General features: G+C 41.8%; 1 protein-coding gene across 2 annotated transcripts in view; it reads right to left on the bottom strand.

Annotated features, from left to right (window-relative positions):
* The window catches only part of ELMOD1 (ELMO domain containing 1), a 62,116-nt gene extending 58,142 nt beyond the window's left edge, over nucleotides 1-3,974 (bottom strand). The window contains exon 1 of one of the 2 annotated variants that reach the window (XM_012773718.3): nucleotides 3,721-3,974. The gene's annotated coding sequence lies outside the window, so the exon portion shown is untranslated. The remainder of the gene's footprint in view (nucleotides 1-3,720) is intronic. The other variant, XM_012773719.3, reaches the window with a different exon arrangement.
* Between the last annotated feature and the right edge of the window lie 22,428 nt (nucleotides 3,975-26,402).

Here is a 26,402-nt window from a genome sequence, read left to right as displayed (position 1 = left end):
CATCATCAGAATCTGCTTCCTTAAAGATAGCTGGACCAAATATATAGTTAGATAGTAAAATAGAACAAGCAATATTTGATAGCACAACAAAGTGCCTATAATCAACAATAAGTTGGGGTATACTTTAAAATAACTAAAAGAATGGAATTGGAATGTTCCTAACACAAAATGATAAATACCTGAGGTGATAAATGCCCCAATTACCCTGATTTGATTAATTCACATTGTATGCTTGTATAAAAACATCGCATGTACTTTATAAAAATATAGAACTACTACATACTCATAATAATTTTTAAAAATTAAAAAAAAAATTTTAAAAATACATCACTGGACCAAATCAGAAAATGATCACAATTTAATGTCTTTTCCTATTTGAAGCAATAGATGTGTTAAGACCAAAATACCTGATTACCTTATTTCAGGAATTTGTGCCAGAGGCAACTGAATATTGATTGGCATCTCAAATATTATATTCAAATATCTACTTTTATATAAAAGTAATAAAACCTTTATATAATATATTCCAGGATTGTGTGGTGATGACTTTTTGCCTGAGGAGACCAGGATGGTAGTAGAATAGTGAATGAAGGAGATCACTTAAGGTGTGAGTCAAGGAGAAGATCAATTGCTACTTTCAATGCATCGAGATGCATTCACCCAAGTACCATGTGCCAGTCCGTGCACTTGTCTCTTTTCGGCTCCCTCTTCCATGCCCAGTGGCAACCTTTTAAAATCTTTCTTTTAGAATTCCCTTCTCATTTCCCTCATTCTCAGCGGGCCACTCTGTCATTTAACTGAGGCCATCAGGTGAAATCCTTCAGCTTCCAGCTCCACTCCACTATCTATAAACACAGAGGTTTCTTTCCTCTTTTTCTCCCAGGATAAGATCTCACTCTCTTATTCAGGGCCAGCCGGTTCAAAACTGCTAGGCTTTTTTACTCCCTGACTAGTGCTGCTCACATGAGTTCAGTGTCTCTCCCAGGTTCCTGCAGTAGGCACTCTGACCCCCACCACATACACACACACTACTGGCATAGCAAGTCTCACATCTTACGATGTAGATCCCTCCCCCTGCCCAACTCCCCCTTCTCATCTTTGTATCCTTGGCACCTTCCACTATGCCCAGCAAGCAGAGGTACTCGAGAAATACGTGTTGAATCTAAACTACTCACTTTTAAGCATGAGTTATTTTCAATAGCTTAAACCAGAACTGAGCTTGTCCCAGATTGTCTGCAGAACAGCATATGATTTCTGCTCCACTTTATTTTTTCAACCCATAGGTGACCCAAAAAGGAGGAATGAAACATTTCCAGTAACTAAGGTTGCCAGAAAAAAATACAGGTGCCCAGTCAAAACTGAATTTGAGATAAAAAACTAATTTTTTTTTCAGTATCATGCCCCAAATATTGTATGGAACACATTTATCCTAATAACAACAATTCACTATTTATCTGAAATTCAACTTCAATAGGCAGCATGAACTTTTATTTTCTAAATCTGGTAACCCTAAAGGTGACTTACAAAAAATTCACAGAGGACTCAGGGAATGCTTCCTTAAGGTACCTGGAGGTTTGAATCCAAACTTCTCAGTTAGCCAGATTTTATGTTTGTTAATGCCACTGGGTTTCTTTCTGAGCATCTCAGAAACATGCTTTAGGAAACGCTGATTATTATATAACATTTTCACTTATTTTGTTAATTTTATAGAATTTCCTTCTAATCTACCTATCAATAATTTTAGCACAAAGAATATTGTAATGCTGCCAAAATCTCTTGGAAAGCCAATATTTATAGTTATTACTATGCCTGACTTAAGTCCTGGCTGCATGTTTGAATATGTTAGCAATGTTCACAATTTTTGAAAATTTCATATTTTCAATTAAATCAGCAAAACACAATAAGGGAAAAAAATCTTTCATTTTGGGATTTCTTTTCTTCATTAATCAAGCACAGCAATACATACTGTCCTCACTAACAGGCTTGGAGAAGCAGCCTGCCAGGCGGAGGTGGAGCCTGTGATGTAACTGCAGTAGGTCTTTGTTGAAAAAGCCTTCCCTAAATGTGCAACATCTGTAAATTGAAGCACTTCACCTTCACTGTGAATGGGCTGGCAAGAGAAAAGAGTTGTCTCTTTCAGCATCTTGTACTGGAGGCTGGAAATTATGGTCAACGGAGGAATTCCTTATAGGTTCTTTAAAAGATTACATACCTGTCTTTTCTCACGAAAAGGGGGGAAACCAGGCTTTTTCTGCAAAGGAGTATCATTTTATTAGAGTACTGACTGCTGCGTGTGCTGTTTTACCGGTTAATGGTGATGGTGCAGTGGAAGTTATAAACCAAAGTGTAGGGAAAGATGTCCTAGAGCCCATTCCGATTCTGAAAGTTCCCTACATTAATGGGTTTTTCTTTCATCACTGGACAGTGATGTCTCCCAAAGAAGGCATTCATTTCTTATTCCCATGAAAGAGATTAGGGAGAAATACCTCCCAATATAGAGGGATACAAGGGTGTCCCTTTGCCAAAATTTCAGCTAGACTAACCTCAGAGAAAACTTCTAGGGAGGGAATGACTAAGTCTGCTGTCAGTACACGTTGTCCTAAGATGATAATGAATTAAGACGTTGATCCCAATACAAGCACACTACCTGCTTTCCACCATATTGGCAGCACCAGTTAAAGACGGTTGTCAAGCTACGGGCACAACACGCATACACTGCAGCGATGCAGAACAATGCCTGGATGCCTGCCCCAAAATGGGTCTTTCCACATGACAGACTCAATTTATGATACTAATCTACAAAGCTCACTGGGGGCCAGCAGCGTCTTTTGCCTAGTTGGCGGGGGAAAGGGATGAAACGTGGAAAGCTCAAGGCACTGGTTGGGGCTTCCACCTGCCTGCGCAGAGCAGCGAGGCAGACATGCATATTCATTAAACTTGATCTGAAGCAAGCGAGCCTGCGAGGTCGTTCCTGAAATATTCATAAGGTGTGTTACCGGATTCGTCACAGGTGGAGCAGAAACACCGTGAGTGGGAGCAGCCCGTGCCCACACTTGGAAAAATAAAAAAAGGCACGAAAACCAGCACATGCCACCACCACCGTTCTGCTTTTAACCGCTCTGTCGGCCGCCGCTGCCCACTCCCCCGTGCAATTCTACCTGTCCGGGAAAGCGACGCTCTAATAAGTGCGGAGTTTCCCGGCAGTTGGCGCAGGTGCAGCGCGCCAGCCGCTCAGGCCGCTGCTCCCCGGCCGCGGCGCGGGGACGACCCCTGGTCCCGCGGCCCCGCCACCCCTCCGCCTGTACCGCCCCGGGGGCCGAAGCCCGCAGGACAGGGGGTCCCCGGGGACCCAGCCAGGCTGCCCGTCGTCGTGCCCGCCTCCCATTCTGGCCTCTGCCTGGGAGCCCCCCGCGGCGCCCTCGGCGTGCGGTCGCTAGGCGACCTACGCCCGGGCCGGGATGCCCACAGCCTCCCGCGCCCACCTGCAGCCTCGAGGGTGTTCATTTGGGGGGACGGGATGGGAGAGAGGAGTGCGGTCCCGGGTGACCCCGAGCCCCTGTTCACTTTCATTCGTGCCCCTTCCCTGCCCCAGACCATCACCATTTCTGCTGCGCCCCGGACAGCGCGGCTCGCACGGTGCCTCGCGTCCCCGCCGCCACCGCTCTCCTCCCCAAGGGCATTTGCCCCGCGCCCTGCGGCTGCTCTGGGGCCGCTACTCACCGGGACCCCGGCGTCGGCAGGCTCAGCAACTCCGGGCTCGAGGCAACGCGGGCTCCATCCCCGCCTTCCCCGGGCGCTCGGGCTGCGTGCTCCGCGGCGGCGGCGACGGACGCGGTCGGTCCCCGGCGCCGAGGCTGGGCAGGGGCGGCCGCGGCTGCCGCACAGGCTGCGGGCGCGGGCGGGGCGGGGGCGGGGCAGGAATCTGGGTCGCGGGGAGCGGAGCAAGCCGAGATGCACCCCGGGCGGCTGGCGGCGAGGAGGCGACCGCGAGCAGCCGGGGAGGGCGCGCAGAGGTTTCCCCAGGAGCACGGCGCGGGCGGCGACTGAGCATGCCCAGTCCGGGAGCCCGGGGCGCGGGCGCGGTGCTGGGGGAGGGAGCGCGGGCCCCAGCTCCGGAGTCTGGGGGTTGTGTGTGTGTGTGTGTGTGTGTGGAAGGGTTGAATCTGCGGACCCTGCTGCTGCGGACCCAGGGTGGAGAGTTGGCCGCAGTGGCCCAGTTTAATTGCTCCAAGGTCGACGCCCTGGAGGCGCCTACGACAGGAAGATGGTGAACCTGGGATGACCTGTCAATGGGATTCCCAAAGAGTCCCAGGCGAGGTGTGCTCCCCATCCTCCCCCTGGAGAATTGTCCAGAAGTCAAAGTTTGTTTTTAGTTCGGGTCCAACCTCCATCAGCTCACTGAGCACCGAGAGACTCTCCCAGATGCCCACCGCTCACCTGCTCTCCGGTGCCTGCAGACCGCCCGCCCCCGCAGGGTGCCCGGCAGCCCCCGCCTGTCTCAGCTCCTGGACCAGCCGGGTCAAGTTCTCAAAGAGCCAGCTCTGTAATTAGGTGTAACTGAGAGATCGTGTCAATCCTCCCATGTCCATATCTGCATTTCAACCAGGGCTTCAGAAACAATACCTTAACCCTGGGGTTAATTATAATGGGGCACTGAGTTATAGATACTGCGGTCTGGGGCTGTTTGGGGAACATTGCTTCACAGGACAATAGGACTGGCCCCAGAACGCACTTCCTGCACACACAGGCAATCCTGTGCCTTTAGGATTGTATTTCACGTTTGATGAAGAACGTTTTCTCTCTAGCTAACCAAAAAAGCTTCTTACGCGAGAGGCAGCATGGGGTTGGGGAAAGAGGATGAGCTTCGAGGTGGACGTGGATTTCAGTTTTATTTACCACCCCAAGCAGGTGACCTAGCCATTCTGGGCCCCATTTCCTCGCCTGTAAAATGGAGGGTGGTGACTCCCACCTCGGTGTGCTCTTGCGAGGAGTACCCTGGCAGCCCTGGTACCCAAAGCACCTGTCACTGGTAGATGTTAACTGCATAAAAGTTTCTTTAGGTTCCACTTTCATCATTATGTTTTTATGAAAGGTTGGGTTAGTGATACTCCTTGAATGGTGAACATTTGTCACATTCCCTCTTCACATCAAATGACCTTAAAACCTTGGTCTTTCTGGTTTTTTAATCAGTGTTAAAATCATCAGCCACTATTTACTTTTCTTTCGACGCCCTAGTTTCTTCATACTTCCCTGAATAAAACCCTTGGGAAAAGCTTGGCCAAGGCTACATATGGGTCCTTTTTGGAGTGAACAGCTTCTGGGGAGAGAATCATTAGGAACAGGCTTATCCAACTGAGAAAACAATTTTACTCCATAGTCTTTTAAAAGTAATTTAATTTACTTTCATCTCCCTGTGGTCCTTGTTTCACAGCTATTTCATGAAGTAATGTACACCTGTATGGAAGACATTTACTTCCCACTTATGCTGTTCAGTTTAGGGTGTCAGCATTCAAAAGATAAACTTTTCATTATCCTCCAAACATACTGTTTTCTTCATCACACTTTGCTTTATTCATGGTATTCCACCTTTTCTGGAATAGCATTCTTTCCATTCTGTTTCACAAAGTTCTACTCACTCAAATGCTCAAATGCTACCATATCTCTGAAGCCTAACCCTTAAGGGAGAGCTGATGCTCTGCCATCCTGGCACCGGTGCATACTGCTATCACAGCACTCATTGCAGTCCATAACTGTTGTTTAGCAATGTAAAAATTTTTAGTGAGCGACTATTATGTTCAGGTACCATTCATCCTATGTGCTGGGAAAACAACAATGAAGAAGGGAGACAAGTTTCCTGCCCTCATGGAACTTACAGTCTGGTTGAAAAAGACAGGAAATAAATATCTAAACTACAAACAATCACTAAGGACAGAGGTCAAGTATTTTTTGTCTTTGTGTTATCCATCCAATTAATCTATAAGGTCTTGACTCATCCTTCCAGAAAATATCAATAAAAATATTAATATAATATTTTTGGCCTACAAAGTTTGGCCCTAAGCTGACCAAACTGCAAGGAGATGGATCCCTGCTAGTTTGTTGCTGAATCAATGACGTTTACCCCTTTCACTTGATTCTCTCAGCTAAAACTGTCCTAATCCCAAACCACACTCAAGGTAGGTACCTGCAATCCCATGTGATGAATGAATGGTGATGGGGTAGGGCCAGAAAGTCTAATCTCCACATCAAATTACAGCCTTTCTCTAGCCTCAAGGAACAGCACTTCTCCCATGGCCAGACTCAATCTGGATTCCCAGATCTCCTGCATCCTAAACATCTCCTCCAGGATCTTGCACCACTCTCCATCCCTCACCTTCTCACAACCTTTGGCCTCTATTTATGGCAGTGGTTATTCTGTCATATATCATCTGACTGTTTGGATCTACCTACTGGCTGAATAACTTAAGCTTTTCTCTCTGATCTTATGGTCTGAGTGTGAGGCAGATTTGGCACCATTTAGAACTGACTTTCCCAAAGCATATTTGTACACACGTATTCTATAGCAATTAGTGACAACCTTGCCACTGTTTAATATGAGCAACTCCAGGGCAGGGTCTCATTCATTCCTATGTTACGGAGCTTAGCAAATGACCAATATGTAATAGATCCTCAATAAAAGTTTGTGGAATGAATGAATGAATGTATGCACGTTCTCAACTCTATTTGCCTCCTTAGACCATAGTTCTTTCCTAATTGGTCTTCCTACTAATCCTAGAATCAGTTCACCAGGATTTGGCTCAATTTTTCCTTTTCCTTATTTTCCTTCAGCCACAAATCCACAGATTTCTCCACTTCTGGGTTCTGCATTATTTTTGTATGAAAAAATATACTTAGCAGATTAACACGCAATCAACAGAGAGGGTAGTAGAAGAGACTGAGATCATGTGATGTAGCATTTACAAGTAATGAGTAAGGAATCCAGGGAGGAGGATATTGTGCTTCTAAAGTTACAGCCCAAAGTTACAGCAGGAGAGCTGAAGAGGAAGGGGAAGAGCTAGGAGATGCTGGGCTCTGTCATCTGTCACTCCATATTGGCCCGTCACAAGTGACACAGAGTTTGGGTCTTTTCTAGACAGGTGGATATACTTCCTTGCTCAGGTGATCTTTTATGAACATCATCATTAGGAATTTATTTGAATAAAAATTTCCCCACCCAGAGGTTTCTTTCCATTGAGCAATGGACAAGTAGGAATTTCCTGCCTGGATTATTTTGTGGGTGGGGTGGAAGTATGGCCCATTTATTTATTTTTAATCTAGCTCTAGTCATAAGCATGGTGACTCGAAGAATTGGTAGCAGGAAAGTATTCTTTGATGTATTTGCTTCATAATTAAACTATAAAGGAAGCCTCTGGACTTAAAAAGTCTTAGACCTTGCCTAGTTTTGCTTAATTGTTATATAAAGTTTAGAAATTAATATATAAGGCCACTCTGCTTTCCAGTAGAATGGATTTTACAGTCGCATGGATTTTGGGGTATAAAACTGAAGTAGCAATTGTACTCAACATGCCTTTTAATATCTATAATGATAAAACTGACTGGGATTACATGAGAGTTAATCATTATGTCAGAGAATGCATTAAACCAAATAAAGTAAGACTGTTAGACATATTGCTGTGGCATTAGTTCTCAAAATGTGATCTAGAGAGGGTTTACAGTGGCCCAAGGATGAATCCAAAATGCAATTCATTTAATAATCATTTATTGAGCACCTAGTATATATAAGGCACTATGCTAGATATTGGGGATACAAAGCTGGATAAGACACCATCTGTGATCTTTAAGAAATCATATCTGGTTAGAAGCATAAACACACATACACACACACAACACAAAATGTAGGCTTTCTTTGAGTTTGTTTCCAGCACAGAATTAAATCTGTATAAAGCCTCCTTCTCTTCTTATCTCAATCACCCAGTCAGACTCCTCTGTGTGTGGTTTTTGTTTGAGATGTTATTCCACCATGACAATACAGGCCAGAAATTTCTGTAAGTGTTGATGCGCAGGCTCCCACTCCTGTTAGACAAGTCCAAGGAAATTTAATTAATCTCTGAAAGATGGCCGATCCGACAGGAATCTAAGAGCAAGAAATGGATGTTAGACAATGGGGTAAAAGCTTGAATATTTTGTGACTGATACTGCATATGTTGTTCCTACTTGGAAATTTTAATGGGCTAATCCTGCAGTGGCATTTACTGATAAGCAGCCTCTAGGAGAGGCATTGACATTAATAGGTGTCAGCTTCTACACCAGAATTTATTTTTAAGTAAAAAATTTACATGTTTGAAGGCATAGACATCAGTCAAGTTTAGTGAATAGGAGAAAATTTAGGCTTCTATGGGTCTCTGAAGATCAGGCTGTGGATCAAATTAAGAAGCTGTATTATTTCTTCCTGAAAGTTGATGCTACTTAGCTTGAAGTGAAACTCTTCAGTGAAACTCTGGAATGGCAAGTTGTCTTTTTTGATACCAAGATAAACTTTGAGGACAATGCAAATTACCCTGGATAACAAATCAAAAATGCATCTATTGAAAATGAAGTAACTAGGTATGACCTAAAATATGCAAACTAGATGGGAATTTCACTTACTTTGTAAGTGGTGCTGGGCTAGACATGGCTCTCTGAGACATTTCCCTTAACAGTCAAAACCCAGCCAACTTCTTAGATCTCAGTAGTGGTGTAAAGGAAGCTCAGGTATACCAAACATTTACATAGCTCATTGCTGATCCTCAGCTTAAAATCATCCTCAACATTGTTTTAGGTGTGATAGTGAATTTTGCTATCATTGCCAATGGCAACATGAACTGCTCATGAACTCATGGACCTTCTGGTGGTCAGGTTTGAAGAAATCAATGTCCAGGAGGCTCAGAACATACTCAACAGCATCCAACTCTCCACTACTTCTGGCATTGACTTGGAGGATGCAGTTGAGAAGACTGTAACCAGCAAGGCATAGACATGGCTCCTTCTTTCTAATTCACTGGGGAAATAAATCTCCATCCTAGGAAAAGGGACAGATATTATCACTGGGAATAAAATAGTTATTCATTTGGGGGAAAGAAAGGAGGGTGTGGGAGGGTCAGTAATGGAAAATCTTAAATATGTTCTTTTTTCAGGCATAGATACCCAGATAGCCTCAATAATTCTGATTTCACACATAGTTTTCATTAAAATAATGGCCTGTTTTCTCATGTTGTGTTCTTTACCATGGCAAAGCTATCAGTAGACAGTACTTTGCTGACTTTTGGGCACAATCAATATGGCCAATGTGTGTACGGTGAAAAATTTGAATTGGGCCCTAGTTTGCTTTTCTTTCTTTTTCTTTTTTGTTTTCTTTTTCTCTTTTTCCCACTGGCACCTTGACCTTGGATGGGCCCTAGTTTGTTTAAGAAAATTCTACTGGACATTTATTTAGTTTAGAAGAATAAAAAAAAAAGTAGACACCAAAATCTCAGGCAAAATTACATTTAAAACAGATGGCTTGGTCATATTAAACTATTGAAAGGACATGAGTGAAACAGTCTAATGATAGCTATTATACATTATAACATTTTTACAAGTTTCTTATTCCAACACTCATGGTGAATTTGTGAAGTTGTTTCATTTCAAAATATTTTCTAATGAAAAATCTACATTTATACTCCACATGAAACTGTACCATTTGACTTAATCTTGAATATACTATTTTTCACAATAAACATAAAAACTAAATGCTTACTTGTGTCTGTGGAACAGGTTTTCATTTTTATTTCAAAACTAGGAAATTCTGATTCTAAATCTATGTAGTTTATTCATTGTCAGGTGAGGCTACACTACAGATCAAGTTATGTTATAGACGTTTATACCTTAAATTTCTTTTTTCTTCAGAATCTATCAGCTTATAGTTGAAAGATAGGAAAATATAGTAAAGAAAGTGTGTTCTTTTCCATGACAGTTATTTATGTGGTGAAGAATTTGATTTAGGTTTTTGTGTAAATTTTGGTAAACATTTTAAAATATGTTTACTAATTTAAGTAAATTCCTATATTATATGAACTAGTAGCAAAAATTTTGTACTAAGAAGCAAAAAAGGTAATTTTTGTCACTATATAACTATTTAACATTTCCCCGCTATTTTTGAAAATATGAGTTGGTAATATGCTTTGAATAAGTAAGAGACAGATGGATTGATGAAGGATACCTAATTGAATAGGTAGGTAGATGAAGTGAGAAAGGGAAGAATGAATGAATGAGGAATGGATAGCATATTCATCTGTTCAGAGTTTTCTGAGACTATCTAGATTTCAAATGTTTTCTCTCATTGTCAGATTTGTTTCAGATGATGAGTCTCAATTTTTGATTGATAAAATACGTTATCATATACATGGAGACATATCTCCTACTAATTTCACATGCAAACTGAGAAAGATGAAGATGACTGTGATATCCTGTCTTCATTTAACATTTATTGAAGGCTATGTGCTAGGTTCTGGTGAGCACTGGAGGTATGAAGATAAATAATGTGAAGCCTACTGCCCAAATGCTCACAGTCTGATAGTAGAAAAAGGACACAGAAACAGGTAATGAGAGTCAGTGGTGGACTGGAGATATGGACAGCTTTCTGAAGGGGGCTCACTGGAAGGAGTAGTTGTGACCTATCTTTCTTTTTAGTATGTCTGGGAATTTCCTACATACCACAAAAACCTTCCACCAAAGAGCCATGTCCAGAACTTGGCTCAATGGCATGTTGTGACAGTGCCCTGTTACTCATGCAGTACAGGTATGCAGGTCATGTAAAAGACTGTGGCCTTACATTTCATGGCATCATGTATTTAAGTGTATTAATCACAGTATAAAGGAGGCTGGAGTGATGTGCTTTGAAAGTCTGACTTCTCAGCTCTTGAGATCCCACAGAGCAGCTGTGGTTAGAGTACCTGTTCTTTCTTTTGTTATTGGAAAAAGGGCATTTCTTCTATGAAGCATCTCTGAAACTTAAAAACATTATTTATAAGTTCACAATGATTAACTTCCTTTACTTCAGCAAGATTTCTTGAGTGCCTACTATAAATAAAATACAGTTCTAGGAGAGATTCACATATTTAGGTTCTAAAAATGAGTGGCAACCTGAGGATGATAATAATAATATTACCTGAAGATAATTAAAATGATAAAAATAACTAACAGTTACACATGCCATTACTATGTGCCAGGCACTATTGTAAGCACTTTACATTATAAACTCAACTAAAATGACATCAGGGGCTCCCACAAGCGTCTGACATAATTGTTTTCTGTGGACTTGGGAATAAAGGAGATGAGAAATTGTGCTGAATGTGCAGAGAAATAAAATCCCCTTTTAAAATCCTTTTTGAATTTGCTAGGTCACTTCAGCTAGTATTCCCTGAGAGCCATTATAGAATGGACTACTCCAGATGGTAGAATGATCAACAATTTTTAAAGGCAGTGAAGCAGCCAGTGATAACAGGGAGAATTTTGGAGGCTCAGGAGCCTCTAGTAGGTGAACCCATATGTCTTTTTTATTTATAACATCTATCCTTTTATGGAACTAAAAAGCATGCTTTAGTTAAATAGAATGGGATTCAATTATATTTTTCCTGTTCCCTGTTCTGCTTGTCTCTAGATCAAAATCCTCAGTGACTTGGATTCCTCATATATGAAAGTAGGCAAATACCCTAAAATAAGAAAGTTAGAGAAAAAGCATCCAAGAGAAAAATAGAAATTATAACAGCAATGCCATCATGCTTTTGACATCCCAGTGTAGGGTCAACTTCAGGTGAAGGAAGTGAGTCACAAAATTGTCCACAAAGGCTTTTTTCCCCCTTGTTGTTCTCATTAAAATGGCAGAAAAAACATACTTGAAGAGTTTCTAGTAACTCAGTCTTAGTGGAAAAACCTACTAGAAGAGTTGCTAGTAGCATAACCTTAATTCATAATTTCAGGGTATGTTATAGACATGAACTAAAGACATTTTCTTCTGTGAGTGGAGAATTTAGTAAGAAATTTCTAGCATACCTCAAAAATTGGGGATGGTCTTTACATTCTAGTTGAAGCTGGATTTTGTTAATGGGAGGAAAAGGGCCAGAAATACTTTGGAACAGTAGTTCTGCCTCAGAATCACTTGGGTAAATGTTTTCCAAATAAACATGCCAGAACATCACCTGGGCCTTGTGAATCAGAATCCTTGGGGGCTGGAGCCCATGCCTGTATGGTTTTTGAAAACTCCCCCAGGTAATTCTAATGCACATAGCTGATTAAGAACCACACACTTAGGACACGAGCCAAATCCTGTAGAAACAGCAACTGAAGCTCATATGTTTCATAATCTATTATATTCTTGCAATAAAATAATAAAATTTACGTGTTATCCCAGGCTGAACCTCCTAAACAGGCCTATTGTGAACAGACTACTGATGTGGTTAGTTCCTTTCTTTGCCTAATTGAAACTAGTGCCTTGCTAGCACAACAGTGAGAGCAATTAATAGGCACTCCACAGGGAGCAGCGAGAGCACCAGCTGCCCCAGTGCTTGCCATCCTTGCCATCAGCATCCGTTAGGCTGGGGTAGGCATGGCAAGGCCGCATGGGACTGAGCCAGTTCATTTATAAGGACACATGATGTTGCACTCAGAGATGGGGGAAGAGCCTTAAAGCAAAAATATTTTACTTTTAGAATAACACCCCACATTTAGAGGGCCTTACTTTGTGCCAGAACTTGCTTAGAATACTTTACTTGTATGTCTCATTTCACCCTCACAACAACCTTAAACATGGGCTCTATTATTAAATCCCCACTTTACATACAGATGAGGAAACTGAGCTATAGAGGTCAAAGTCAGAAATGTAGTAACGATGATGGATGCGTGCACGGTGCCAGGCAGTCTGACCCGAGAGCCCACTCTGTCTTTCGAGGTTATGCCAGTTGACAGCTATTTGTGAGAAGGAATGGAAGAGGGTGCAAGTTTTATTCTTTTATTGGATTGTTAGTCATAAGCAGCCCCATTCATAGTGGAGATTAGAGAAAGGGCAAGGAAGAGAGGATATCACCACATGCCAAGAGACCACACACACCTTCTTTCATTTCTCTTGCCCTCCTTCTCTCTTCCTTCCTCTCCCATGCCTTTTCCTTCATTGGTTAGGCCATTAGTCTACAAGCATCATCCACAGAAATGTTCTTGGGAATCCTCAGTGGTTTTTTTTTTTTTTTTTTTTTGAGACAGAATCTCACTTTGGTGCCAGGGCTAGAGTGCAGTGGTGTCAGCCTAGCTCACAGCAACCTGAAACTCCTGGGCTCAAGCAATCCTCCTGCCTCAGCCTCACCAGTAGCTGGGACTACAGGCATGCACCACTATGCCTGGCTAATTTTTTCTATATATTTTTAGTTGGCTAATTAACTTATTTCTATTTTTAGTAGAGACGAGGTCTTGCCCTTGCTCAGGCTGATCTCGAACTCCTGAGCTCAAACGATCCACCTGCCTTGGCCTCCCAGTGTTAAGATTACAGGCATGAGCCACCGCGCCTGGCCAGGAATCCTCAGGTATAAATAGCCAAAGGGTGGAAAAAGCCAAACACCGTGCCAGGCAAAAAGAGGAACAGTAAGAAGCACAAGGTACGGTTGCTATGGAGAATGAAAGCAGAAAGGACCAGGAATGTATCCAAGCTAAGTGGAGGGAGGGAGGTGTTGCAGGTGGCTCTCCCAACAATTAGGACACCAATTAGGTTCACAGGAAGGTTGGAGGAAAAGGGCGGAGGTTACATGTTTGAGATGACTGAGCCAAGGAGTGCAAAAGAGGTATGCAGTCAGACACAAACAACATCTATGAAAGTGGGAGATGTCCCCAGAGGCATGTGAGGGTACCAGGAAGCACAGTTCCTAGACTGGGACGAATCACTCCCAAATAGGGCACTTGTCCCATTTGAATGTCAATGAAATAACAAAATCTTTATGTTATAGTGCAAGGAAACTTTGAAATAATCAAGTCAGGTAATTTTTGAAAAATTTTAGCCACAGAACTCTTATAAATGACTTTCTACTGTGAAACCCAAAGTGTTAAACTGGCAAAAGCAGATCTCTCAATACGGTCAGGGTGGGCTGGTGTCCCTGTCCATTCCCCGCTTCACTGTGCTTGGTGGCTACCTGAGGCATCTCTAAGAAATCCCAATAGAGCTCAAAGGAACACAATCTGATAATCAGTGGTCTAGTTCAAACGACCCCATTTTACAGAGAAGCAATTGAGGTGAGGAAAAGTGATGGGACCTGCCAGGATGAAACTCCCCCCTCTCACATTCCCGTGCTGTATGGTCTCTGTCCATCACTCTGCTTATAAATCGGCAAACAATAAATCAACAAATACATATTGAGCACTACCTGTGTGCAGTACTTGATCCTGGGTGCTATTGAATAGGATGCAGAAGTATAAACAGGCCGGGCGCGGTGGCTCACGCTTGTAGTCCTAGCACTCTGGGAGGCCGAGGCCGGTGGATCGCTTCAAGGTCAGGAGTTCGAAACTAGCCTGAGCAAGAGCGAGACCCTGTCTCTACTAAAAAAATAGAAAAAAATTAATTGGCCAACTAAAACTATATAGAAAAAATTAGCCAGGCATGGTAGTGCATGCCCGTAGTCCCAGCTACTTGGGAGGTTGAGGCAGGAGAATCCTTGAGCCCAGGAGTTTGAGGTTGCCGTGAGCTAGGCTGACACCACTGCACTGTAGCTGAGGCAACAGAGTGAGACTCTGTCTCAAAAAAAAAAAAAAAAAAAAGAAGTATAAACAGTGGCCTTTAAGGAATTAGCTTAATTAGGAGAAACTGAAGAACCATATAAAAGTTAAATAATTGAAAGAGACCAGAAGGTGGCATGTATCTGAGCACTGCAAGAGTGATATAAATCAGACCTCACCTGATTTCTGCTCCCTGAGGGCTTCCTTTGTTCCCACAGTGGGAGCCTTTTGAACACATTGGAGTCACTTGACCTCTCACCTGTAGGCTCAAACCTGCCCCAGCTGCCACCCTCAAGCCTGACCTAGCAGGAGGGATTTAGGGCACCCACAGGAAGCCTCCTGCTATGTGGTCCCAGGTTGCTCTGTGAGGAGGCTTCCTGCCTCCTGTCTTTGTTTCTGAGCCTACCGGGAGAACTTGCTTCCCCTGAGAACTGAGACCCTGCCTTGGTTTGGGGACTTCATCTACGGAGTGGGTTTTACCCTCAAACCTTCAGGGACCACGTTAAACATGCTCCAAGAATTCCAAGAATTGCCTGCTGTTGGATTTTTTTTCCTTTTTTGGTCACTGTGTTTGTTTTGTGATGGCATTATGTTGCTTTGCAGTCACAGGCCCGTGTCCTACTTTTTCAATGCTCTGTCTTCTGGTGACACTCCCTCTCGAGTGAACTGATTTCTAGTTCCATGTGCTGTTCTGCATCTTTCTTTTCGGTTTAAGTGGACCTTGTGAATGGTGGAAGAGCAGAAGAGCTCCTGACTGTGTCTGCTGGTGGCTTCTCCTGGTCTTAGCTACCACTGGACTGACTGGATGTCCCTTGTCCTTACATGGGAGCATATGTTCTTTTCAAGCCCTTATTCCCACTATGGGGTTGGAGAGGGCTTCTTTTGACCACCTAACTTATATAGAAGAGTATGGTTAGATACATAGCTTCCCCTGTGCCTTTCAGACATTGAACTTCACCCTGGTAAAAGTGGGGCATGTAGGCCAGCTGTTACTGGAGGAGAATGCTGCTCTGAGACTTCACATCTCCCTCCTCACCAAGGAAGAACAACTCTTGAAGATCCAGCGTGAGGGACATCTCACTGAGGTCTGGCCTGTAAGGCTGGTGGCGGGCCCCCTCCCTTCCCTAGATCAAAAAGAAAAGGCTCATGAGACCAGACCCGCCAAGGACAAAACTGCCAGGCCCCGCTGAGAGGAACCACACCCAGATGTCCACCTGGATAAGAACGTTTTTGGATCCTGGATTCCAGAAATACCTCCAGCCCCTCCTAAAATCCCCAGCTCTTCCCGCCAAAAGTCCCTAGCCAGGCCCAAAGGATATAAAAGGCCTCAGTCCCTTCAAACGGCGGCGACTTCCGGGCGCCCCTCTCTTGGGGCCCCAGAATCTCGTCCATGAGTGTATAATAAAGCCACGTGGTTTGGCCCCCCACTCTTTCTCTTTCTGTGTCTCTTTTCTTTTCGCCACCGCCGAAAAACCTTACATGGCCTACCTCATTAACAGCTGGACGTGTGCAGAGGCATTACAGAAGTTCTATCCAGCTACTTGCTGTGCACTGACCTTTTCTAGTTTTCCTAGTTTTCTAGGCTCTAGAACCTAGTGATGAACTCTTCTGACCACATGAAAATCAGATTATCCCTTGTCTCAAGGGATAAGCGACCTGCTTTGGAATGGCCTCCTTCAAATGCCCTATGATAACATTTATGGCCAGCCCCGACAATTTGAGGGGAAGATACCGCAATGGTATGAGACAGGAGCAGTACACCAGCTTTTTAATTCTAGGCTATAGGCCTTTCATCAGTGGAAACTGAAGTGTGTCACAGCAGAAAGAGCTCAAGCCCCAGCAGTTTATAGCAGACCGATGTCAATCGTGGCAGTATGAGAATCTTCCAGCTGTATGTCCAGTGGATGCCAAGGTGGAGTTGGCTCAGCTCCATATTAAAAGCCTAACAGACCTGTGCCTGGGCTGCTTTATTTTGTCCACTTCCAGTACCTGCACGTGACCTGGAACTCTAGCTTCCTGGCCAATGCTTGATATGGAGACTACCTTGTTTGGAGGGATGGGAATTGCATTTTTCATGCCCTCTTCTAATAGGACTGAATCTTTGTTAACCTTGGCTATGTCTTTAGTGATAAGACTATTGGTTGGAGCTTCAATCTCCAGGTCCATATAGGAACCTTACCTGGAGGCACTTGCTTCTTCTTCTTTTTTTTTTTTTTTTTTGACAGAGTCTCACTCTGTTGCCCGGGCTAGAGTGTTGTGGCATCAGCCTACCTCACAGCAACCTCAAACTCCTGGGCTCAAGTGATCCTTCTGCCTCAGCCTCTTGAGTAGCTGGGACTACAGGCATGCGCCACCATGTCCGCCTAATTTTTTCTATATATTTTTAGTTGTCCAGCTAATTTCTTTCTATTTTTAGTAGAGACAGGGTCTTGCTCTTGCTCAGGCTGGTTTTGAACTCCTTACCTTGAGCAATCCTCCTGCCTCAGCCTCCTAGAGTGCTAGGATTACAGGCATGAGCCACCATGGCCGGCCCAGGCACTTGCTTCTTCTCTACTTTTAGTACTTTTTGGCTTGGCATGGCCCAACTCTAACCTGGCACACCTGAGAGTCAGGTCTTCCTTTGAAGCCTGTCACTTCCATGGTCTGTGACATTTCAGTGTGGAAACCAGCATTTTATAGCTTCAGGCAACATTCCCAATCTCCCCTCCAGTGTTCTGTGGAGCAAGGGATGTTCCCACCATGTATTTCATATCCTGAGGGCCTTCAGGTGATCAAAGTCTGAAACTCAAATCCTTCAGGAATTTTTATATATTAATATTAGATTTCCCTGTAGGCTCTCTTGTCTCATTTGTGTCTGGAACAAAGTTAGGGTATTCCGACTGCTGAGTGTTGCCTGCTCACCATCCTCTACCTTGGGATCATTTCTGCCAAACACTTGTTCCAAACCTGACCTAGATAGGAGAGCATGAGCTTGGATCCTGATGTGAAAGAACTGTTTGGACCTAGCAGGGCTGCCCTGAGGCTCTGCTGTTTATCTCATACTGACCACTGTCTCCTATAACTTGAAGGATGACTGATTCTCGCTTAATCCTGGACTCTGACCCAGATAGCTCAATACATGTTGGACTTACCGCTGCTCGTAGAATCCGAAAATCATGACTAATGGAAGTAATATTGCTGAAGTGCATTTTCCCTCAGGAAATGCAGATGGATCTCTCGAATCTAAATGTTTTTGTTTGCAACACCAAACAAAATTCTCAGCTTTTCCTTGGTTGGTATGGTTTGACCTCATTTCTCCACTTCTCACTGCTCCTAGGTGCACCATCTCTGATCAGAGACTTATCTAGACAGAACTAAGGGCAGTTCTAGATAGTCCTGAGAACAAGCCATGCTTTATAAAAAAGCACAGCCAAAAATGTAAGGCATTGCATTAGAAGTGAACTTCTTACTGTAGTATCTTTTGTGGTGATTGGGTCTGCCTTTTTATTTTCCTCCCCTGAACCACCTCTACAAGGCACTGGAAAAATCATTCTTTAGCCTTCTTCCATCTGACAAGTGACACCCTTGTTTCATTTCTCACCACTATTTACTTAACAGCTCGCTGACAAGGAAGGGGGCATTGGTAGTCTATACCACCAGATTTTCAACCGCTCTCACAGACACTAGTATGACTCAAGAAACCGAACTATCCCCAAATGCGTGATGGTTCTTCATTGCCAAAACGCCCCCTAGCCGAGACCCCTGTCCTCCCAGGAGGCCTGCCCACAGGCTCCCACCACTACTAATTTAATAACTGGTGGAACTGGAGGCCCAGCCTGGATCAGTGGCACCAGACATGGCATCAGCACTTCCAGTTCCCAGTCGGATTTGCTTTTTGCTGTGTTCTGTGACTTGTAGCTTAAATCCTAGTTCATCTTTCTCATTCTTCCTATCGTGGCTCGGTGTCTGTTACTTCTTGTTGACTTTTCTTGGTATAAACTGGGCTTACTTTTGAGAGAACTTTTGTTACAGGTTTGGTAACATCTGCTCAAAACTCCTAAACCCTTGATTTTGGTACTTAAACTCCTCTTTTAGACTCCTGAACAGGGGAAGCTTGGGGTCACCTCAGGGAAGTGGCACCTTCTAAAGTGATTGCCAAGCTCTTGAGACAGGATCCTGGTTTGCCAGTGTTGGTATTTACCCCAGATTCCTTTTTTTTCTAGATGTTCCTGCTTCTACTGCTGCCACCTGCTGGTCAAAGGTGCCCACTACATTGAAAGAAACATGTCTAATAGTGTACTGTCTTTCTTTGAGTCCTAGACCCCTATATCTTTAAAAATCTGTCCCTTACTTTTTTTTGTTTCCTGAATTCTCAGCTAAGGTTTATCTAACCACTTCACCTCACTCCAATCACCTTGAGTTAGATTAGAACCAACTAAAGAGAAGCCACTATTGCCATAACATTTATATTCATTGGCCTGAAAGAGCATTTAAAACTATGGAGGAATTTGTAATATGGGGGATGACATAAGAAATAAGTCAGAAATTCATAAGCCCCCTCAAAATAATGACAGGCATAAAAAACATTTTTTACATGAGATCATGGTCTATCTATATTACCAGGTTAATAATTCAATGTCACTAAACTTCTTGTTTCCAATGATTTTTTCAAAGCTATTTCTAACTTGGCATGAGTCTTAGTCCACTCTTTCTGCTATAACCTTATAAATTATCCAGTGTAAGCACCAGAAATTTATTTCATATAGTTCTGGAGACTGCGAAGTCTAAGATCAAGGCATCAGCAGATTTGGTCCCTGGAAAGGGCCTGTCCCTTGTAGATGGCACCTTCTTGCTGTGTCCTCACATGGCGGAAGGGCAGAAAGGGGACATGCTCCCTTCGCTCTCTTTTGTAGGGGCATTAATCCTACTCATGGGGGCGGAGCTCTCTCTTATAACTTAATCACCTCCCAAAGGCCCCACTCCTTAATATTATTGCACTGGGAACTGAGTTTAAACTTACGAATTTCGTGGGGAGGACACCAACATGCAGGCCATGCAGTGTGTCTTTTCATGAAGAAGAGTGCTGTAATCAAAGCTAATTATTAGGTTCTTACCTTTAGAATGTTAACACACTTCCCAGAGATGTTGAAAAGTAAATTCTAGGTTTGGTTAGCTTTCTATTGACCGCATGGTCTGCTAAGCCATATTTTAAATAGGTGAGAAAATGATGTTATTCAATCTCATTTCTGATATTGAAAGCTGGGGCAAGAGATGAAAATAAGACAAGTAATGCTGTTTGTCCTTTAGAAACAATATAACATTTAAACTTTCAGTTAAGATTGTGTATACATCATAGACAATTTAAAAAGTTATACCAGGGGTCTTCAAACTTTTTAAACAGGGGGCAAGCTCACTGTCCCTCAGACCGTTGGAGGGCCTGACTATAGTTTAAAAAACACTATGAACAAATTCCTATGCACACTGCACATATCTTATTTTGAAGTAAAAAAACAAATGGGCAAAAACACCCTCATGTGGCCCGCAGTATTTTGAGGACGCCTAGTTATACTGTGCAAATTAGTGTATGCTTGTATAATGGATGTACCCCCACTTAAAACATTTTTTGTCTTCATGTTTTCATGTCTCTATTTGTCTCATTACACTTGAATGAACTTCTAAATACCAAAAAAGGACATATCTTCTCTGCAATGGTGCCCCTCAGCAATAATACATGCAGTTGGTAAAGAAAAGGGACTTTGGTTTGGACTCATGACTTCATTACTGTGTGATCTTGGGAAATTTGCTTTACCTCTCTGAACCTCAGAGCTCATTTATAAAATTGGGAGAATAATGTGTAGGGTTTTCTTAAAAAATTCAATAAGGTAGGTTAAGCACTTAGTATTTAATACCTCAATTCAATAAATAGTTGTAGATAAAGAGGTATGTTTTAATTTATAAAATTAAGCCCTTTTATCATGTGATAACACAGATATGAATGTAAATCACTCTTAAAAATATCTTCTACTTAAACAGCTTATACACTTTGCCTTTAAGTCTCAGTTGCTACATCTGTAAAATGGGATGTAGAGATGCCAGTAATCAGAATTTTTCTGAGACATAATTTTGTGGATTCTTTAATAATTTAATCTGAGTTTTAGATTATCTGGCTTCTTGGTCCTTTGGACTTTGTAAAATTAAAATATTTCCCCTGAAATAAAAGTCCCAAATATACTAGAAATCTGGCAGCTTGATACTCTGGGATGATTTTTAAAGAGGTCTATGGAGATGAATAATATACAATGTTTTCTTCAATGGTTGAACACTTGTAAATGCAGCAGGATTTCTTATAAAACATGCAGATTACTTGGTCCTGGCCCCAGAGATTTTGGAGCACACACTATAACCCACTGGGGTTCAGAGAAACTATTACAATTATATTTGCCTTCAGTTGACTTGTTATGTCTAGTGGTGTCAGAGACTACGTGTTAAACAAGCACTCCAGTGATTTTGATGCGCGTTGTCTAAGAACTGCCCTTTGAGAAACATATCCTAGTGCAGTAGCCTCTAAAGTGAAGTGTGTATGACTTAGGGGATCTGGAAGAATATATTGGAAATTCTATCTATATTTTTATGTAAAACAAATTCACATGTAATATCTTGGAGGCTTCGTTGGGTCTGCATATCTGATGTCATATGTCACAGGCTTCGTGATAGGTGCTCTAAAAGAAGGGGGAAGTGGGAGTTCACGGGCAGGTCAGCTGCCTCTGGCACCCTCCCTCTTTTGCTTTAAATGAAGCATGATATTTTTTGCCTGGTAAATGGATTTTAGATTATATAATCCAAAAACTATTTTTGCAAAATGGACAAGTGGGTTAGAAAACTCTAAATTCCCTACAGGGAAGATGAATAAAGACAATAATTCAAGCACAAGTAAGCAACCAACAGAAAATGGCAAAAAATTGATGCTCCTAGTATGAGATCTCAGTCACAATGTAATAGCTAAGACCACCTAATCAGATCTGAAAAGAAGTCTATTCCGTCAATTAGAAATGATCACAAAAGCTGTATGAACTATGAATTTACACCCAGTACAGTTAGTGATGAAGATTGCCCTCTTCGGGCAAGTCTCTTTGAGTCTTTGAGAAATTAACAGTAATATGAAGCCATCAAAGTGGCAAGACATTTTTAAATGTAGTGTTTATAAATTTTTAAGAGATTTTTTTTCTTGTAAAGGGAAACATTTTTAAAAAATTGTTTTATTTTATTTTAACCTTTTAAAATCCACAACTCCTATGCCTCTAATCACCTCAAAGATTTTCCTGCACCCTGAGTTGTCTGCTATTTCTTTATTCTTGTGTGCTTGAAAAATCTGTTACAGAAAAATTATTCTGCAAATTAAGCAGGGCTTCAGCCTCAAGAATAAAGAGACCATTTTAGGAGGCTAATGCTTCACAGTTAAAACCTTATGTTTCACGAATGCCCAAAGAACAATCCCCCAAGCTGAGTTTTATATTTTGTATTACAAATTACAAAGGGTGACCCTTTTCTTTTCCTTCTCTTTTTTCTTTTATTGGTAACTTTTTGCCTCTAATTACTGCACGGGGAATACTTCCACCATATGACTTATAAAGCTGCAAACTTTTCATTGAATTTTTATCACCACAGCATGAATAATGTATTCATTCCTAAAATGTCACAATGAACATCAAATGGTTTTACATAATGCATTCTTCCTGGAGTTTCAAGAAACCAGCAAGCCAGGGAAGCAGCAGAGATGATACAAACTTGGAAAGGAAACTTGATACAAATTGACCACTTACCCAGGAGGTATAAAATAAGTAGCAGAAGAGTAAGTGGAGAGTAAAGACTGAGAAATAAAAGGTTTTGGATTTTTTAAAAATCATAAATGGGACGGGGCGGGAGGGCGGGCAGGAGGAGCAAAACTAGTACAGTAGCCACTGGGGACAAGAGAAAGAAAAGCCAGAAGTTAGCCACGATCAAATGGTGGTGGCAGGTGGGGGAGAAGGGGAAGGAAGGTTAGAAACCTCATAACTACAGGAATGAAATTTGAAACGGCAGTGAAACAGTGTCACAGTTTGGAACCACAGTAAAAATGTAACTGTTCTCAAGGACTGTTGGGGCCATTTTAAATGTTTTCTGATTGAAGAGTCTTGAAGGAGAGCATAATAGATGTTGGAATTCTACCTTTGGATGCTTTATAAGTTAATGAGAGTGCTCATCCTTTTAGCACCCTTTTCTCTCCCGATTTTGAGAGGGATCATTATTATGATAATCTGGCTAGAAATAAGTGCTCAACTCCCTTATGGAACACACTTAATTGTCTACCCAGCAAATGTCTCCCTTTTTTGTTTTCTTTCTTTTTTTTTTTTTTTCTGAATCCTACTTGTAAATATTTATTTATTTTTAAATTTTTTTTCACAGTCATGTTCATTTATTTACTTAGTTTTTTTCATTATTTTTATTTTAGCGTATTATGGGGTTTCGAGTGTTAAGGTTATATATGTTGCCCATGCCCCCCTCCCCCCTCGAGTAAGAGCTTCAAGCGTGTCCATGCCCCAAATGTTGCACATGTTACTCCTTGTGGTTGTATATACCCATCCCCTCCTCCCCCTCCCACCCTCCCTTTTTTCTTGCTAATGGAAACTCATTCCATCCCCCAAACCCCCAAGCCTATCAAGGTCTCTCAATTTTAGGGAGGATAGGTTTCATCTTAATCCCATAGAGTGAATCATGATTGGTTTTAAAACAAACAGTCCTGGTAATTCTACTTCCCTTAGCTAGTGATTGGTCCGGGGTAAGCTTGTATATTAGATTTCTTTTGCCGATGTAACAAATTACCACAAATTTAGCAGTTCAAAGCAAATTTATTATCTCACAGTTCTGTAGGTCAGAAGTTTGGGTTGGTTTGTTTGGTTTCTCTACTTTGAGTTTCATAAAGACAAAATCAACACGCTGGCTGGCTAAGCTCTTATCAAGACACTCTGGGAAGGGTTTGGTTTCAGGTACGGTTGTTGAACGAATCCAATTCCTTGTGGTTGTAGGATGAAGTCTCCATTTCTTGTTGGCTATCAGATGAGCTGGCTCATAGCTCATTAGAGGCCTTGCTTCAGGCCCTTGCACATGGACCCTGACATTTCAGAGCCAGCAAACAAGGTATTAAATCCTTCACAATTGGAATCATTCTGACTTCTTCAGCTTCATCTCTCACTCTAGCTAGAGTGAATGATCTGCTTTTAAAGAATTGTGTGGTTAGATTGGGCCATTGGGTAATCAGAATAATCTATTTTAACACATTAACTGCTGTGTGAGTTGTATTTAACTCACACTAGTTTTGTACCGAAGGCCTTGTGAAGCATATGCAACTCACATGTCTCTTCACTTTGGGAGCTGTGAGAACTATTTTTGAAGTTGCATATAACTCACATTCAGAAAACAATAAAAAATAAAATTTTCATCAAATTAGAAAGGCTCATTTTGTTTTCAAAGTTTTTATTTTTGTAATAAAACACCATGGCCCAAGGGGAAAAGGAATGTTTTTTTCTAGTGTGGCAGCCAATGTGTTAAAGTCTGCAAACCTAATTACACCTGCATATTCACGTTCCAGGGATTAGACTGTGACCATGGGGGTACATTATTCTGCCGACTATAGTATACAACCCATTTGTGGTAAAAACAAAACAAAACAAAACAAAAAAACACCCAAAACAAAACAAAACCAACCAACCAAACAAAAAAAGGAAAGTCCATGGAGAGCTTCATTTCCTGGATATAGATGGAGTTACTCCTCCACTTTTCCAGCTAGAGATGATAGTATAGGGACAAGATACCTGGATCTGCAGTAGCCATCTTGTAACCAGGAGACATAAAAAAATGAGGATAAAAAAAATCAATACACCAAGGATGGTGGAGCAGAGTATAAAGCACCTGCGTTCTTTACGACAAGGCAAGCAGTACCAATGTTACTGATTGCCTTTGTCTAGATGGCTTGTCATTTGAGGAAAGATAACTTTATTTAAGTAATCAGCCCAGTTTTCTGTTACTGGCAACTAGAATCAATTCTAAATGACATGTCGCTCCTAGCCCAAATTTCTGGAACTCTACGTTTCAATGCTTTAAAATGTATTTTTGGCTAATCTTTTATTTATTTATTTTTATTCTGTCTCCTTTATTTCCAATGTTGGCTAATCTGATTAAATTCATTTATACTATATTATAATTTACAATAAATATCTTCATTAGCAGGGCCATTTTAGTTTTACCTTGAGACTCCGCTCTTGATTACAGAGTTTAAGAAGAGGGCCCAGGGATTGGAAAACTATAGCCCATTGGCCAAATCGTGCCAGCAAAAGCAGGGGGAGCTAAGAAAAGTTTTTACATTTTTAAAGGGTTATTAAGCAACAAAACAAAACAAAACAAAAAACAAAAACAAAGAAAAATGTGTGGCCACAAAACCAACAATATTTATAATCTGGCCTTCACAGAAAAATCTTGCCAACCCAGGCACAGTTGACACAGAGGACTCACTCGTCATGAAGCTGACACTAGTTTTTCACTAAAGAAAGCCTAGGTCAGCATTTCATATCTTTGAAACATTATAGAAAAATTATTATAGATTATCAGGTAGTTTTTGGCACAGGTGAAGATGAATTTTATCTTCTAATTAAAATTTCTTTTCAGTTCAACATTTATTCAATTCCTATCATTATAGACTATCAAATATTATGGGGTTACATGATGAATAAACAGGGTCTCAATGTAGTGAAAATCACTAAGGGAGTCATCTTCTCTAGGAGACATGATCTGTGTGATACTCCAAGAAAAGATAAGGGCCTGTATACAAAGGATTATATACAGAATTTTATATGTATTTACATTTTTCTAAGGAATTTGAGGCAAGGATGGACAGCAGGTAGTTGGAAATTTGGGCCTGTAACTCAGGAGCAGAAGAGGAGAAATGAACAACCATTTGACAACTACTCTATACATGGTATTTTATTTAATTATCCCAACAGTCCTAAAAGGTAAATACTCTTTTGCAGTTTCTACTTCAGGACATACTCCGATGCCTTCATATTTTCACTAAATCAAACTGATTCCTTTTTTTGAGACAGAGTCTCACTCTGTCACCCCAGCTAGAGTGCCATGGCTAGAGTGCCATGGTATCAGCCTAGCTCACAGCAACCTCAGACTCTTGGGCTCAAGTTATCCTCCTGCCTCACCCTCCTAAGTAGCTAGGACTAAGGCATACACCACCACACCTGGCTAATTTTAATTTTTTCTATTTTTAGTAGAGGTGGAGGGAGTAGTGGGGGAGGGGGTGTCTTGTTCTTATTCAGGCTGCTCTCAAACTCCTGACCTCAAGCAGTCCTCCAGCCTTGGCCTCCCAGGATGCTAGGATTACAGGCTTGAACCACCACATCTGGCCCCAAACTGATTCTTAAAAGAAAGTCAGGGCTAAAGGTTAAGATTAGGGAATTATTCACAATCTCTTTAAAACTTTTGGGAAGGCATGCAGGAGAGGCTATAGACTAAGAGAAAAAGGTCAAACACAAAACCTGAGGGATTGCCTGTGTTTAATTATACATAGAGGGAGGGAAACTGGTGGAAAACACTGAAAAAAAGTGATCAGAATGTAC

The sequence above is a fragment of the Microcebus murinus genome, chromosome 4 (assembly GCF_040939455.1).
Source record: "Microcebus murinus isolate Inina chromosome 4, M.murinus_Inina_mat1.0, whole genome shotgun sequence".
NCBI classification, from domain to species: domain Eukaryota; kingdom Metazoa; phylum Chordata; class Mammalia; order Primates; family Cheirogaleidae; genus Microcebus; species Microcebus murinus.
This window is presented reverse-complemented; position numbering and strand designations above follow the sequence as displayed.